The sequence below is a fragment of the Eurosta solidaginis genome, chromosome 2 (genome assembly GCF_040869045.1).
Source record: "Eurosta solidaginis isolate ZX-2024a chromosome 2, ASM4086904v1, whole genome shotgun sequence".
In the NCBI taxonomy this organism is placed as follows: domain Eukaryota; kingdom Metazoa; phylum Arthropoda; class Insecta; order Diptera; family Tephritidae; genus Eurosta; species Eurosta solidaginis.
This window is the reverse complement of record NC_090320.1, coordinates 14,779,721-14,795,927: the sequence shown is the minus strand read 5'-3', so window position 1 is coordinate 14,795,927 and position 16,207 is coordinate 14,779,721. Positions and strand designations below refer to the sequence as shown.

Here is a 16,207-nt window from a genome sequence, read left to right as displayed (position 1 = left end):
AAATCAAGCATACTTTTAGGGAGCTTCTTTATCTTATACCATATAACCAGCTTTTTTATACAAAATTTCTTACTTTTCTTTTTCCCACCAAATTCAAGCATACTTTTAGGGGGCATCTATGAAATATAATACAATAAATAAATTTGCTTTAAATTGAACTTGTTTTACTTTTTGCCAGTTTTTCATATTTCTGTTGCCGAATTAATTTTTTTGGTGCTGTTATTCTAGTTCAAGTTTCACTGTTTGAAGCAGCTGCTTTCACCGTAATGATATTTTCTATTTATTAGTCTTGCTTAGTTGGTTTTCTTTGTCGCGCATTGTATTTTGTTTATACATATATTTGTTGCACGAATTTTTTTTTTTGTTATACTTGTTATAATAATTTATTATAATGAAGAAGCGTGTCTGATTTGTTTACTTACCATTAAGTATATTTAGGTGATAACAAGCCAAAACAGCCAAAGAAATTCAAATCAAGGATATGAGTTAAGCTAGAAAGAAAAAAATTTAGAAAACGTATATAATAAGGATATCTATATTTAACAGAATATATAGTAAGACTTCTTGTGTAAATATGATTTTTCATATTTTCAATTATAAATTAAAATTTATCTGTTGTGCGAATATTTTTCTGTGGATGTATTTTAAAATAGTTGACTGAAATTAGATTTGTTGAGAGCGATACTTAATTTGGTTTTAAAAAGAAAACAAAATTCAAATATTTTTTGTGCACACTACATCAAATTTTTCATTTTTGTTCTTGTTTTTGGGATATTCTTATAATTAAGTACCAAAATCAATTTCCATTTTCGTCTGCAAACAAAGCGTAATTTTGGCAGGAATACTAATACCAGCACCAACACCACTCCCAATAGCAAGAGCATTACCAAAACCAACACCAATACCAATATCATTACCAATGCGAATACCAATACCAATTCCAATACCTATACCTATACCAATATCTATACCAATTCTAATAGCAATACCAATACCATTACCAATACCAATACCAATACCAATACCAATACAAATACCAATACCATTACCAATACCAATACCAATACCAATACCAATACCAATACCAACACCAACACCAATAACAATACCAATACCAGTACCTTACTTCTATTGTTCACTTAGTTCAAGGTAGAACAATTAAGAATTCTTATATCTCAACAGTGTAGAAGCCATGACGCCATCGTGCCGACAAATTTTGATGTCAACAACTAACTCGTCTTTTATTTGACCCAATTGGTTGCCCTCTGGTTCGCCCCTAAGAAGGCTGGACTTACGACGCGATTGTTGTATATTGTAGAATCACGTGGAGAGCCGCGTAAAAAATCATCTGCTTGTTCTGTGCAGAGACATATTGGTATCTTGGCTGCTACTATTTGCTGATCCGTATCGGTATTTGGGAGTGTGGACTTTCAGAATGCTGATACCAGGATTGTTCTCCGAGCAGGTTAAGGCCTTTTAATTTTTCCTACAAATTGCCGACTACAAACGTCTGCTGCAAGGCAGATGAATTTTCACCGAAAAGCTTTTCATGGCAGAAATACACTCGTGGTGTTTGCCAAATCGCCACTGGGTGCCGACCTCGTTTAGATTAACATTTTTCCAATTGAAAAAACTTGTTTCTAAATTTATGATGTTGCTTTGCTTATTTTTATTTATTTCAATTCAGGATCTTCGGTATGGTGGTCGCACCACTGCCACCGCTTATTACGGCATGGTAAATTTGTGTTCGTCATCTTTGATTAGGATGCAGCCGAGTGGTATCTCTTTTATGTTAGAAACTCCTAATATATATGTATATACCCATATTTGGAGTTGCCTTGAAGTCGATCAACCTGAACTCGTCATTGTAAACCATGTCATTGGGATTGCCAATCAGAGACCCCTTCGCTATTCTAGTTTGTAACAAAAGGTTTCTCATTCACTTCGGTCACTCCATGCGTTGGCACATAAAAACTCTCGTCGTACAAAACACTACGTTCAGTCTATTTGAGGTCATCACGGCCAGCTCCATACTTTAGTAATAAGCTCGCCTAGAGGCAGTTCTTGATGGGAAGCTTTTTAATTCCACCACGAAACCAACTCTAGGGCTATCACTTTTATATTTCTGGCCACTGTTGCCGATGTCGAAAGGCCAGACTGTCTGATTGATATGTCATTTTCAACGTTCGTGCTTGTTTTTTGTTTTTTTTTTGTTTTGTTAAACAAAATTAAAGATGCATGCGTACTTGAAGTTTATTGAAAATTACAATTGAAATAGTAATTTGGGTTCATATTTTGATTTAAGTAAATAAACAAATCAGGTTTTTCGAATTTCTTGTAAATATCAATTTCGTACGAAAAACCCTTCGCAGAAATTACATTGTAAAAATTTAAATATTCGCTAAACGCCTTGAAGTATACAACAATAGTTTTACGTTAAATAACTGAAAAAATTTTCTAGAAAATAATAGTTGGTGAAAATGTAATCAGCTTAAATGGAAATTGAAAATTTTGCAATTTACTAAATAAAATATTATCAGCAAATTGTACATGCACTCATGTAAATATTGTATACTGATATGCGTATTTGTGTACAAATATATAAAACATAGCGTAACTAATTCAATATAAAACGTAAATGCTTCTGATTTTAATATAACTTAGTTATGTGTGCAAAAACATACAGCAGAGAACAAGAAAATAGCAGCGGCAGTTTTTTTTTCCAAATTTCGTCAATTAAATTTTTTGTTCTTTTCATGATTTGAGAAAAATTTCTTTGAATCTTGCAACTGAGGGTATACAAAAACATTTTTGAAAATATTCGAAAACTCGAAAAAATTTTACGAAAATTTAGAACTTTTATTTAGATATTTTTGAATTTTTTTTGAAGATGCAGTTTTATAGTTCAATCAATATACAAACAATTTTCTAAAAAATCTTCGAAAATTCGAGAAAATTTTACGCAACTTTTATACTTTTAATAAGGAGTTCTCTGAACTGTATTTAGATTTGTTGCCCAATCAATTTCAGTCCAACAAAGTACAAATTATATGTGTTTAAAAAACCCATTGATTGAAACTTTTTCACACTTTGTATGGAAAAAAATTTAAAACGCCTTTTGGAAAAAAATTCGACAAAAAACAATCCAAGTTTTGAGAGACTCATAGTTTCAACTTTGCTAGACATAAATTTAGTGCGCTACAAAACTGCATACAAGCAATTTTTTTTTGAGAACTTTAAATAGGTTAGGTGAGGTTGAAGTGTCTGCCGAGGCCACAAGTAGGCTAGTAAAACTTCGGCCCGTTGTGATACCACGAAGCTATTACGAAATGCTACTACCTTTGCTCTTCTTATCATTATGAGAACTTGATAATTGATATCATACTCCACGACCTGCGCAGATGATTTAGAAAAGTAGTTCCAAGGAAGCCTGTCTCGCGCCAGGAAGTTTTTGTCTCTTCATACCGTTTGCAACTAAAGCATCACCGACGCTAAAACGCTACTATCCTTTTCGTATGCCTACTTATAAAGAAGTGCCCAGTTGAAAATTCTAGGATCCTTTTGGGATCACATTCTGGGCCAGGTTTGCCTAGATTTCCAACAACTTGGTGTAAGTAACCATCTTTTGGCGGCTTCACTTCAGATGTGCTCTTTTAGCGTATAATTGCATGCCGAAAGGGACGCGCCTACGCCTATTTGTCGGGAAAAATCTGCCTGGTCGTAACATGCCTGGCAAACTCTTGTGCAATGCAGTTCCTCTGACCCACGTGAGGTGTACTAGCTTCTGTTGGCACATTTCTTGAAGTGACTGAAGCGACGGTTTATAGTTAGCTTAGAACTAAACGGGAACATGCCAAGAAATTTGATAGCTGTCTGGTTGTCGAGTTTGTTGCCGATATATTCTGTGCTCCTATCCTAACTGCGGCTTCTATTAGGGCAAATACTTCTGCCTGGATATTCTACAGTAATTGGTAGTCTGAGGCAGGATTGGAGGCCTAGGTCCCTTGGAAAGACTTCTCATCTCCCCCCGCCACTTAGCTTAGAGCTATATTGTTGTCTACAAAAATTAGTGCATCACTCTTGCTGACCATGCTAGATCTGAGAAGCTTACCCAGCAAGTTAACGCTGGCGAGTTTTTGAATTTTTTAAAATAGCTTGAGATTACTTTGTATAGGTTCAGTTACGAGATACATTACAGTTTTTTTCGTTATATATCGAAAGTAGAAAAAAAACATTATTAACGAAATTTAAAAAAAAAAATGCCACTGCCATTTTTCTGTAAACTGTTATATATCAGTTTGTATATGAAAATTTAAAATAATTTTCATTTCCTGTTTAAACCAGAAATATATACAAAAAAGTGCATTCAATACTTATTGATTTTCGGGATGCTTACATAAATAATTCATGCATATTTTTAGGCGCTAGACAAATGTACTCTCAAGCATGTGCCGATAGGTTTCTATTTTTTGCTGCCGGGTGGAAAGTATCGTAAAACATATAAATAAATATTTTAAATCGTTTGTTTTATACCCAATTGTATATATTTTTTCGCTTAATTGCATTCAATATTAATCAACAATGTGGCCTAGTTTCAGGCGCACAACTCAAGCACATCACAAATAATGTGGTAATTACGTTTGTGCAATGGCAAATTGCAACTAAAATTTCATATTTACTTAATTACAAAGAATAGCAAATTAAATAGCATTAAATACAGTTGTAAGCTAAAACATACAAAAAAATATCAGGCCTTTGTTGGTATTGTTGTTATTTTTGATATGTAATTACACTAGTAGATACATTGCATGCTTTTAGGCGATTACGGAATTTGCAAACAACTTTATTACCGTAGAGCGCATTTGTTGCATATAAATTTTATTTACTGCATTTACCGTTGCTCAAAATAGATTTATGTACAATTAATTAGTTTGATTGGAAAATTCGTTTCTAAATTGCAGGCAAATAAAATTTTTACATATTTGTTTTGTTGGAATTTTTTCAAGTGCAGACATTAAAAGTGCATTAATAAAAACTAAAACAAAAAGCGATTAAAAATGCTAGTTTCATATAAAATGATTTATTATTGCTAATAAAACGTGAATTTGTTATTAGATTTCTGGTTTGTTAAAAAATCTTATTTTAAATATTGTTGAATTTGAATTCTGGTTTGTGTTTTAACAAAATACTATTCACACATTTCACAAAATTGCGTTTATGTTGTTTGAACTTGAAGGTTAAAAAAATGCATATGCGCCTAAAAGTGTGCTTTGTATACAAAGCATACAAGGCTGCTTGGAAATGTTTAAAGTCCGCAATGTTGAAAGTCTAACGAGAAACTTCATTTAGACCTCCATATCTGGAACTTACCCGACAAAGGACCATCGTAATAGATAATAATCCAAAAACCTTAGGAGTGTGCCTTAATCGCTATATGAACAAGAAGAATCGATTTATATACAGGCTTCCGTATACCCAAAAGTTTAGTATATAAAAGTAATTGAGGAGGCCCTATCTGTCCACCTGTCTACCTTACCTCACGATTACTTAAGTGAAATTTAAAATCAGCGCGTAACCTTCTTTACTGCTGGGTAACAAGTCATGCAAGATATCCCTGTTTCGCGATAGCTGACGCCAATCGGAAGCGCCAATCGAGGTGAAGTAGAGGTCTCCCTTTCCTCTGCTTCCAAGGATGTTGATGGAAAAACTGGCTTGGATGGAACATTTTCGTTCATTCGTACAGCAGGATCTATCCAGCATTAACTGTATATCCCCTTCGACACTCCCCGTCGGCATTATTAACAGGATCAAAAATCTTACGAAAAAATTTTTCTTCGAACAATCCAAGAGCCATTTTTCGTCTCTCTACACCATCCATGAGACTGACCCATACATAAGCATAGGTATTATGAGCGATTTGTTTGTTTGTCGAGAGAAGAATTGATTTCTCAATTGATTACTCAATGAGAAGTAGCACTTGTTAGCACCTGAAGCTACTGGCACTTGGTCAGTGCCGCTTCGCATTTTTAGGCAGCTATTTCAATTAGGCAGCTATCTACCTTCCTCGCATCGCAATATCTCTTCAATATAATTGACACTTGTACATAGTAACCCTTTAAGCAGCGCCATGTTTACCCAAGGCAGCATGGCGTTCTTCATTGTATCGTTGTTTTTGTGGGCCCGCCGGAGACCTACGATAATGGCGGTGGCAGTATGTATTGAGAGAGAAATGTGCTCCCATCATTCGGTCACATCGCTAGGTCGAAGATTTCTACCAGTGTGCAGGTGTGAGATTCCATTGGAGTAATCATTGGATTACTATTTCGTTAGCAGCTTCTGCATGCACTTTTTCTGCTGCGCAGAGGCGTGTGCGTATCTTGGCTGCAGCAAAGTAGATGTCTGAGTCGATATTTGGACCTAATAGAGTACGCATATCCACGTGGGACCACTGGAGCTATACTGGCTGTTAATAAAGACCTGACCGATTTTGTTTCAAGTTCTTCTACTAGGAAATTACAAGATTGTTTGGTGTCATATTATATCCTGTAACACGATATCGGTGGATAGATGAAGTCAATGAGACCGAATTCCTAGGGTAATGTTATAACTGTATTACTATAAATGTAGTGCCAAGCTGTAGTACCAAGGATGCCTTGTTGGCCTACCATGGAGATAAAAATGCATAGAAGGATTTTTTAACGTTATTGTTCTCATTGCCTTTTGTCGCGTATGCACAAAAAAAAAAAGTTTGTTGAAGAGCATCGTTTTGATACGGATTGCCGGGAATGACGACACATGGGGCCAAGTCTTATCTCCAGTTACTCTTCAATGCGTTGGGTATCTATTGTGCACGTCGCAAGATCCTATTGTCCTGCTACCTTGCCCTTTTATCGTGTTTCTTGTATAGCGGTAATATCGGCATTTGCTTTGACAAGAACAGTAAAGAGTCGAGTTTTGGTACCTTCTCCTAACATAGTCCCCCCAATCCTCTTACATGTTCTAAGTTTATGATCCCTTTGGTTATCAGAAAAAGAGGTCTGATCTGCGGCTGGTTGCAACTTTTTACTGGATGTCGTTTTTTATGTGATAGGTCTTTGTCCCAGCGCACAAATCCTATCCGTATAAGCGATATAAAGTTTTACTTCTGGCAATTGCTTCAGGGTAACTTTCGCAAAAACTCGCTTTCAGTAAGTTAGACTTCTCTGAGCCAAACAGAAGCTTTTACTTTTTATACTCAGTTGTGCAGAGCTCACAGAGTATATTAACTTTGATTGGATAACGGTTGGTTGTACAGGTATAAAGGAATCGAGATAGATATCGACTTCCATATATCAAAATCATCAGGATCGAAAAAAAATTTGATTGAGCCATGTCCGTCCGTCCGTCTGTCCGTTAACACGATAACTTGAGTAAATTTTGAGGTATCTTGATGAAATTTGGTACGTAGGTTCCTGAGCACTCGACTCAGATCGCTTTTTAAAATGAACGATATCGGACTATAACCACGCCCACTTTTTCGATGTCGAAAATTTCGAAAAACCGAAAAAGTGCGATAATTCATTACCAAAAACGGATAAAGCGATGAAACTTGGTAGGTGAGTTGAACTAATGACACAAAAAAGAAAATTAGTAAAATGTTGGACGATGGGTGTGGCACCGCCCACTTTTAAAAGAAGGTAATTTAAAAGTTTTGCAAGCTGTAATTTGGCAGTCGTTGAAGATATCATGATGAAATTTGGCAGGAACGTTACTCCTATTACTATATGTATGCTTAATAAAAATTAGCAAAATCGGAGAATGGCCACGCCCACTTTAAACAAATTTTTTCTTTTAAGTGAAATTTTAACAAAAAATGTAATATCTTTACAGTATATAAGTGAATTATGTCAACATTCAACTTCAAAAATGATATGGTGCAACAAAATACAAGAATAAAAGAAAATTTCAAAATGGACGTGGCTCCGCCCTTTTTCATTTAATTTGTCTAGGATACTTTTAATGCCATAAGTCGAACAAAAATTTACCAATCCTTGTGAAATTTGGTAGGGGCTTAGATTCTAGGACGATAACTTATGTCTGTGAAAAAGGGCGAAATCGGTTGAAGACACGCCCAGTTTTATACGCAGTCGACCGTCTGTCCTTCCGCTCGGCCGTTAATACGATAACTTGAGCAAAAATCGATATATCTTTACTAAACTCAGGTCACGTACTTATCCGAACTCAGTTTGAATTGGTATAAAAAATGGCCGACATCCGACTATGGCCACGCCCACTTTTTCGATATCGAAATTACCAAAAACGAAAAAATGCCATAATTCTATACCAAATACGAAAAAAGGGATGAAACATGGTAATTGGTTTGGTTTATTGACGCAAAATATAACTTTAGAAAAAGACTTTGTAAAATGGGTGTGACACCTACCATATTAAGTAGAAGAAAATGAAAAAGTTCTGCAGGGCGAAATAAAAACCCTTGAAATCTTGGCAGGAATACTGTTCGTAGTATTACATATATAAATAAATTAGCGGTATCCAACAGATGAAGTTCTGGTCCCCTGGCACCCTGGTCCACATTTTGTTCGATTTCTGGAAAACGCCTTCACATATACAACTACCACCACTCCCTTTTAAAAGCCTCATTAATACTTTTAATTTGATACCCATATCGTACAAACACATTCTAGAGTCACCCCAGGTCCACCTTTATGGCGATATCTCGAAAAGGCGTCCACCTATAGAACTAAGCCCCACGCCCTTTTAAAATACTCATTAACACCTTTCATTTGATACCCATATCGTACAAACATATTCTAGAGTCACCCCTGGTCCACCTCTATGGCGATATCTCGAAAAGGCGATCATCTATAGAACGAAGGCCCACTCCTTTTTAAAAAGGCTCATTAACACCTTTGATTTGATACCCATATCGTACAAGCAAGTCTAGAGTCACCCCTGGTCCACCTTTTTGGCGATATCTCGAAAACGCGTCTACCTATAGAACTAAGGCCCACTCCCTTTTAAAATACTCATTAATACCTTTAATTTGATACCCATATCGTACAAACATATTCTAGAGTCACCCCTGGTCCACCTCTATGGCGATATCTCGAAAAGGCGATCACCTATAGAACGAAGGCTCACTCCCTTTTAAAAACGCTCATTAACACCTTTCATTTGACACCCATATCGTACAAACATATTCTAGAGTCAACCCTGATCCACCTTTATGGCTATATCCCTAAATGGCGTCCACCTATAGAACTATGGCCCACTCCCTCACAAAATACTCTTTAATGTCTTTCATTTGATACACATGTCATACAAACACATTCCAGGGTTACGCTCGGTTTATTTTCCTACATGGTTATTTTCCCTTATGTTTTCATTATAGCTCTCAACTGAGTATGTATTGTTCGGTTACACCCGAACTTAATCTTCTTTACTTGTTTTGATTTTCTTTTATCTCCTTAACTATGGGCTATTTCCTCCTATGCATTTTATTTTAGTGGCATCCCCTAGTGTCGGTTAGCTTGATTATTAACAAAAATGTGTTGCTTCCTTTTTGGAATATCCTTAATTACTTAAATTATCAAAACACAAACTTTTCCAAGTAAACTCACTTGCACAATTTATAAATCTCGTAACCACCATTTTTGAAATTTTCATATATTGCTGGTCGCCGACACTTCTGCCACATATTTGGGTTACATGTTAAAATTTTGTTTCCCCTACTTTATTGTTGTTGTTTATGGCGCTTTTCTTTCCTTTTTCTTTTGCAATGTCATCTTTACACTTTAACCACCAGTTTTCTCCTTTCTTTATTATTTTGTATGCTTTTCCATATACTTATTGTCATATTCACATGCTTGCGGGAGCAGCGATCCTCATGCAATGCTTATGCCTGTACAGCGCCCCCTTCATTCCCTCCAATTGTTATTTTATTGGTAGAGTTTCTGTTTTTCCGCAGTGTTAGTTATTTATTGTTGCTATTCTTTTTATTATTTGTTTCAACTGCTGCTTTCAGAAAATTTATAGCACACTTGTGCTTCTGGTTTTATACACTCTCCTTCTTATGTTGATCACTACGCTGTTTTTATTGTTGTTTGAATGGGTGTATAATTTAGTATTAATATGCAAGAAGCCGCCAAGGACGTCGCTGATAATGCAATGTGTGCTTGACAATAAAAACGTTTATGCATAGTCAGAGCCATGTGTCTCTTTTTGTTTATTTTACCATATCCATTTTTTTCACGATTTCCGGCCACGAAATCAGTTGACATGAGCACGCCCCAGGTCGGGGTACTATTATTTCAGCTATGGACGCTGGTTATCGACAAACTGCTCAGGAGATTCGACGACGAACCCGTTAAATTCACGGCGTACGCAGATGACGTTGTAGTTTTCACAAGTGAAATGTGATTTCCATAAATTAGCTCTATGGTGGATCGGGCGCTTCGGGACATACATACTTGGGCATATAATGTAGGGCTGAACGGCAAAGTAGAGAAGAAGAATATGGTCTTGTTTGCTATAAGGTATAAGGTCACAAATTGGACTAGGCCTCAGCAAGGAGGTATGACTCTGCAGAAGAAACCCCTTTCAAATGTTTAGGAATCGTTGTAGGCAGTAAGATGTCGTGGAAGTTTAACGAAAAGAAGAGAGTGAAGAAGGCCTCGACGGCACATAATGCATGTAAAACAACCCTGCGGTGTGCGTGGGGTCTATCGCCCTCTCTCTTTTATTGCATATTTACAGCAATTATATAGTGTATACTATACTATGGAGTTGTTAGTTGGTAGAACGCCACACACAAATGAACGTACCTGAAAAGACTAGAGGAGTGATGCAGGCTAACCATGCTTAGCATTACGCGATCCCTGAAAACAAGACCGATGATTGACTGTATGAATTGCATTCACTCCACCTGTATACCACCGAGTCAAAATGCCTTGGGGTAGCTTCAATGCGTTATCAAATATTGGACGGCCAAAATGCCTAGTTCCCGACCTGCGCTTTGATGGGTCTCTAAAAGCCACACTGTGAGTGAAAGTTGGCACAAGGGCGCCTAAGTGGCTAACGAGACGATATCACGTACAACGATGGTCACAAAGTAGTTATAGGATTGGGGCCTGCAATATATTGTGTCCGGAAATAAACAGATCCAAAGGAGTAGAAAAACTGGAAGAAAATAACTTAAGCTGCAGCCGCGTCAATTTCTGCATAGATAGCCACGCACCAATTAAGGCTTTAATCTCTCTGAACTTAAATACGTGATCATATAAAAAATGTTTCTAATTTATACAGAAAATATTTAGCGCTATACTTTAGTAAATATCCGCATCTTCATTAAAAAAATTAAAAAAAAGAGCAAAAATTTCATGCTACCGGAAACACTGAAAGTGTCTGCTGGTTTGCGTGCATGTGTGCAAGGACCCAAGTGACATGTGAGCGTTTGGCAGGAAACACCAAATGACAAAAATGAAAAAAAAAAGAAAACATAAACATAGACACATGAAGAAAACAAAAATACTCACACACGCATACGTAGCCTGGTAAACCTCAACCAGCCGAAAGGCTTTGTATTCCCTGAAGACGAAAGTGGTCAAAGGGAAATATGAATCAAAAGAACTTCAACATATACATGCACAGCTACGCTATAAAGCTAAAGTTTGCTAAAGGAGAGCGAGTATAGAGCAGTGCAATGAGGGGAGCTTACATGTGCTAGGAAGGAACAGCAGGTGTCTGCCAAAGGCAGTTGTATTACTGAGCCAATGTGGTTGTGCGCGCCAAAAAGTGATGCACTGATATTCTAGCATTCATATTGACATACATATATATACACACACACACAAGCGCAAGCTTAGTAGTTAAATGACAATATTGTAAATACATTCCAGTTTTTTTTTTTCTTTTTTTCAAACTCTTCAGTTATTGCAGCTTCTTTCAATTTGACTTGTCGTTTGGCTGTAGCAACAGGTATTGGTTACCATTTTGACGTTTTAGCTGCTGGGCTGTGGCTGTCATGTTTAACGTATATCGGAAAGTGTTTACATGTAGTTAATGTTTTATTTTTCTTTATATAAAAAATTATATTTTAAAAGATTTTTATGTCTTTATGGCAACTCTTTTGAACAGAAACTGAAATCGTACAAATAAAATGCTTTGAAAATTTGTTTATATTTATTTTATGATTTAATCAGCCCAATTCTAAACGAAAATTCTGTGCGAGTTTTTTCCCTTCTCCCATTCCTCTTATTCTAAATAAAAATTCCTTGTGAGTTTTTTCTCTTCTCCCTTTCCTCCTATTCTGAACAATGTTCGAAAAAGCGGAAACCGGTTATGGGAGAAAAGTAGGTATTATGAATGTGAGAAAGAGGGAGATTTCTCTGCCATTTCATAGGAGTTTTTTCATTAGTTAAATTTAAGGGAATGTATCAAAATAGTTAAAGGAAATTGGTTATTTTAAGAAAGAACACTTATTTGTACAAATTTGTGCTAAAATATGTAATTACATTCTACCACAATATTCTCACTGTTAATACAACAACAACAACAATATTCTTTATTTTAAGTCGAAAAATATATCACAAGCAACGGAAGAGCTCTTCGCATATTTGATGCAGTCATCCAGAAATTGCGCAAGGATTTTTTAAGAAGGCTTAAATAGATTTTGGCATATGGCCAAAGGCGAACTCAACTCGACTTCGCCGCCAGAAAATTGCTTTGCAGAATGAATGCAGGCAACTCCGGCGAATTTGTGTTATCCCGCCGGTCTTCTTCTTGTGCTCCTCTGTTGATGTTGCTGTGGCCCCAATTCATTACTTATTTCAGTGAATACCACATGAAATGTTATAATGTGCATTGCTTATACCTTATTTCTTAATTTCAAACAAATTTTAACAAATTAAACTTTACAATTTTTTAAACAAAATAAGAAATGCCCAACGAAATTTCAATTGACAAAACAGCTGACTTCGAAAATTCGAAATTCCTATTCCCCAAATAATTAGAGGAATTTTTCCTCGGGAATAAAAAAATCCGCGAGAACAAAATTCCGCGAGAATATATAGAATTGGTGTGAATATGTTTTCGGATGTACGCATATACATATTAATATATATTTTTCGATTTTGGCTTGAATCTGTAGTAAGCAGCTGCCTAATAGTCTTTTCTTTTTCGTTCTTTAAAATCTGTTGCAAATTATATGCCTTTCAGTATAAAAAGCGAGCTGAAACCTATTCAGGCCCCGCAAAACTCGTTGAAGGAGGGTTTAAAGGTCAGCGTTTTATTACAGTTGCTTTGCGTTGTTCTAGAGCATGGAATTTCAAAAACAACAATTGTGACCACTTTAAATTGTCATACGATCAATTGACTTTATAACCTTTATTATGTTTGACTACATTCGGAAAAATAATATAATCATATACAGCCATACAAGTAGAACAGGTAAACGAGTTAAAGTATTTGGGAGTCACCTTTCGCACCAAGCTCCTTTGGAAGCAACTCTTTGGCTCCATGTCAACTACGGCAACGAAGTCTATTATGATATGCAACCGTCTAGCCGACAAATCATGAGTAGATGTGTAGCGTGATTCTAAAAAACATGATAGCCTATGGCTCACTAGATTGTGCATTGAAAATTTCTCGATTGACAACGAGATAAGCACTCACAAAACTCGAGCGATTGGCGTGTGTATTCATCATGGGTGCTACATGCCTCACAACATCGCTAGAGGGTATCCTGGACTTAACTCAGATATAGCAGTCAGGCAAGTGAAACCTACTGAACATTGCAAAGGGGAGCTCGAGCGAAGGAAAAGTTATCATATCCCGAAAAATGGATGAACTAAAATAGAAGAAACAAATCTTCCAATTTCCGAGAGATACCTTTCTCAAACAGGTAGTCTTTCAGAAAATATATATCTATACACCTAAGGTAGAATTGGGAGACAAGTTTACATGAAATGCAGCCTGACTAGAGAGCGCTTAACGCCTACAGAAGATGGTATGGTACACAGATGGCTCCAAAATACCAGAGTGGAATTGCAGCTGGAGTATTTTAACCCAGAGCCCGGATATCAGTGCTTCTGGGAGTTCACTCGAGCACCACTCAAGTGGGAGTATACGCCATAAATTAGTGTGCTCATATAAACCTTCAACGCTTATACTTCAACGAAAACATCGCCTCACTAGGCGACTGTCAAGCAGCAATCAAGGACATTTCTGCACTCAAAGTAGTTTAGGCATTCAAAATAAAAATCGCGATTGTTTTGCAGCGCGTGAAAAAGCAAAACCAACAAAGAACACACAATGTAGTACTGCTAGCCTGAGTTCCAGACCACAGCGTATTGGACGTTAATGAGCAGCTGGTAAGCCTGGCGAAAGAGGCAGCGGCTGCACGAACCATTGGTTTTAAGGTGCTTCTTACAGTTGGGCTACAGGATATTAGGCGGAATTTATAGCTAGAAGAGAGGGAAAGGAAAGAAAAGCACTATATCAATTTACCAGGTTTAAAACAATTGAACTGAATGTTCGATAACTTTTTGATAACAAATCGATAAGTTTAAGCCAACGAATCGATAGTTCTTAAAAATAAATCGATAAATTTTCGATAAGAAATAAATAACAAACCGATAATAAATAACAGTCGATAAAAATCGATAGCCATCGTTATCGATAGCAAGCGTACTAAACTTCGATAACAAATCGATAACCCGCGAAAACGATGTGCCGAAAACACATAGCAAATCTGTAATCCTTTCTTTTTATTTTTCTCCTTTCCTTTCATTTTCTCCCATTCCTTTTCCTTTTCTTTGCTTTCTTTTCTTTCCTTTCTCTTCCTTGCTTTTCCTTTCCTTTCCTTTCCATTTCTTTTCATTCCTCTCCTTTTGTTTCATTTTCTTTCTTTCTTTTCTTTCCTTTCATTTTTTTCCTTTCTGTTATTTTTCTTTCCTTTCTTTTTATTTTCTTTCTTTTTCTTTCATTGCTTCTCCTTTCCTATCCTTTCGGTTTCTTTCCTTTCTTTTCTTTTCGCTTCCTTTCCCTTCCTTACCTTTCCTTTCCATAGTTATCTTATTTGTAAAATTCTAAAAAAATTTGAATAAATAAATACATCTAATAATAACTAATCTTTGGATATGCCCGCCGCAATGTACATTTTTGGTAATATGACTGTCATTGAACCAGTTTACACAAACCATGCAAACACGGCGGCCACCGTGGTGTGATGGTAGCGTGCTCCGCCTATCACACCGTATGCCCTGGGTTCAACTCCCGGGCAAAGCAACATCAAAATTTTAGAAATAAGATTTTTCAATTAGAAGAAAATTTTTCTAAGCGGGGTCGCCCCTCGGCAGTGTCTGGCAAGCGCTCCGATTGTATTTCTGCCATGAAAAGCTCTCAGTGAAAACTCATCTGCCTTGCAGATGCCGTTCGGAGTCGGCATAAAACATGTAGGTCCCGTCCGGCCAATTTGTAGGGAAAAATCAAGAGGAGCACGACGCAAATTGGAAGAGAAGCTCGGCCTTAGATCTCTTCGGAGGTTATCGCGCCTTACATTTATTTTTATTTTATTTATGCAAACATACATATAAGTTGGCAAATTTTCGATTGTACAATCAGCATACACTCTTCGTATATTGTTCTACTACATATAGCAATGTATGTTTTTACTATTTTGTATTTTTTATGCTCCACAGTGTTGCCACCAATTGTTTGACAATTTGTCGCGTTTTGCGCTTCCTCTTGTATGGCATTGCTGATGTGAGTTTTTCAGCAATCTATAAAAATATATACATGAATAAATTTTTGTTTTTGCCCGCAGCTGCTTGTTGACTCCATCGTCATTGTAACAACGCGCCGCAAAGCCCTTGAGCGCCTAAATATATGCTGTACAAAATAAAACATAATAAAAATGATGTGTATACAAAGAGTGGCGGAAAAATCATATGCAGTCAAAAGCGCTGAATGAGTATACCCCTGCGTGTATTTACAATTGCTCCCACCCGTAGCAATTGTTGCATACGCACACTTCTACATACATGTATATATGTATGTACTTCTCAATATGTACATATGTAAAAGTATATGTACATGCATTTACAATTATTGTTTGTTGTTATGCTTACAGTTTGTTGTTGTTTGATGTTGGCATTGCTTATGTAGCAATGGCAGATGTTGAAGTGCAGTCATTGTTCTGTAGGCAACA

At 36.5% G+C, this 16,207-nt stretch overlaps 1 protein-coding gene and 1 long non-coding RNA gene across 5 annotated transcripts in view; one reads left to right on the top strand and one right to left on the bottom strand.

The window, feature by feature from the left end:
• DIP-theta (Dpr-interacting protein theta) overlaps positions 1-16,207 on the top strand; it is a 554,628-nt gene that overhangs the window by 407,838 nt on the left and 130,583 nt on the right. The gene's annotated exons all lie outside the window — the stretch shown is intronic.
• Positions 411-16,207, bottom strand: part of LOC137239336 (uncharacterized) — a 329,408-nt gene continuing 313,611 nt past the window's right edge. Inside the window, exon 3 of the long non-coding RNA XR_010949330.1 lies at positions 411-491. This is a non-coding gene — a long non-coding RNA (uncharacterized lncRNA). The remainder of the gene's footprint in view (positions 492-16,207) is intronic.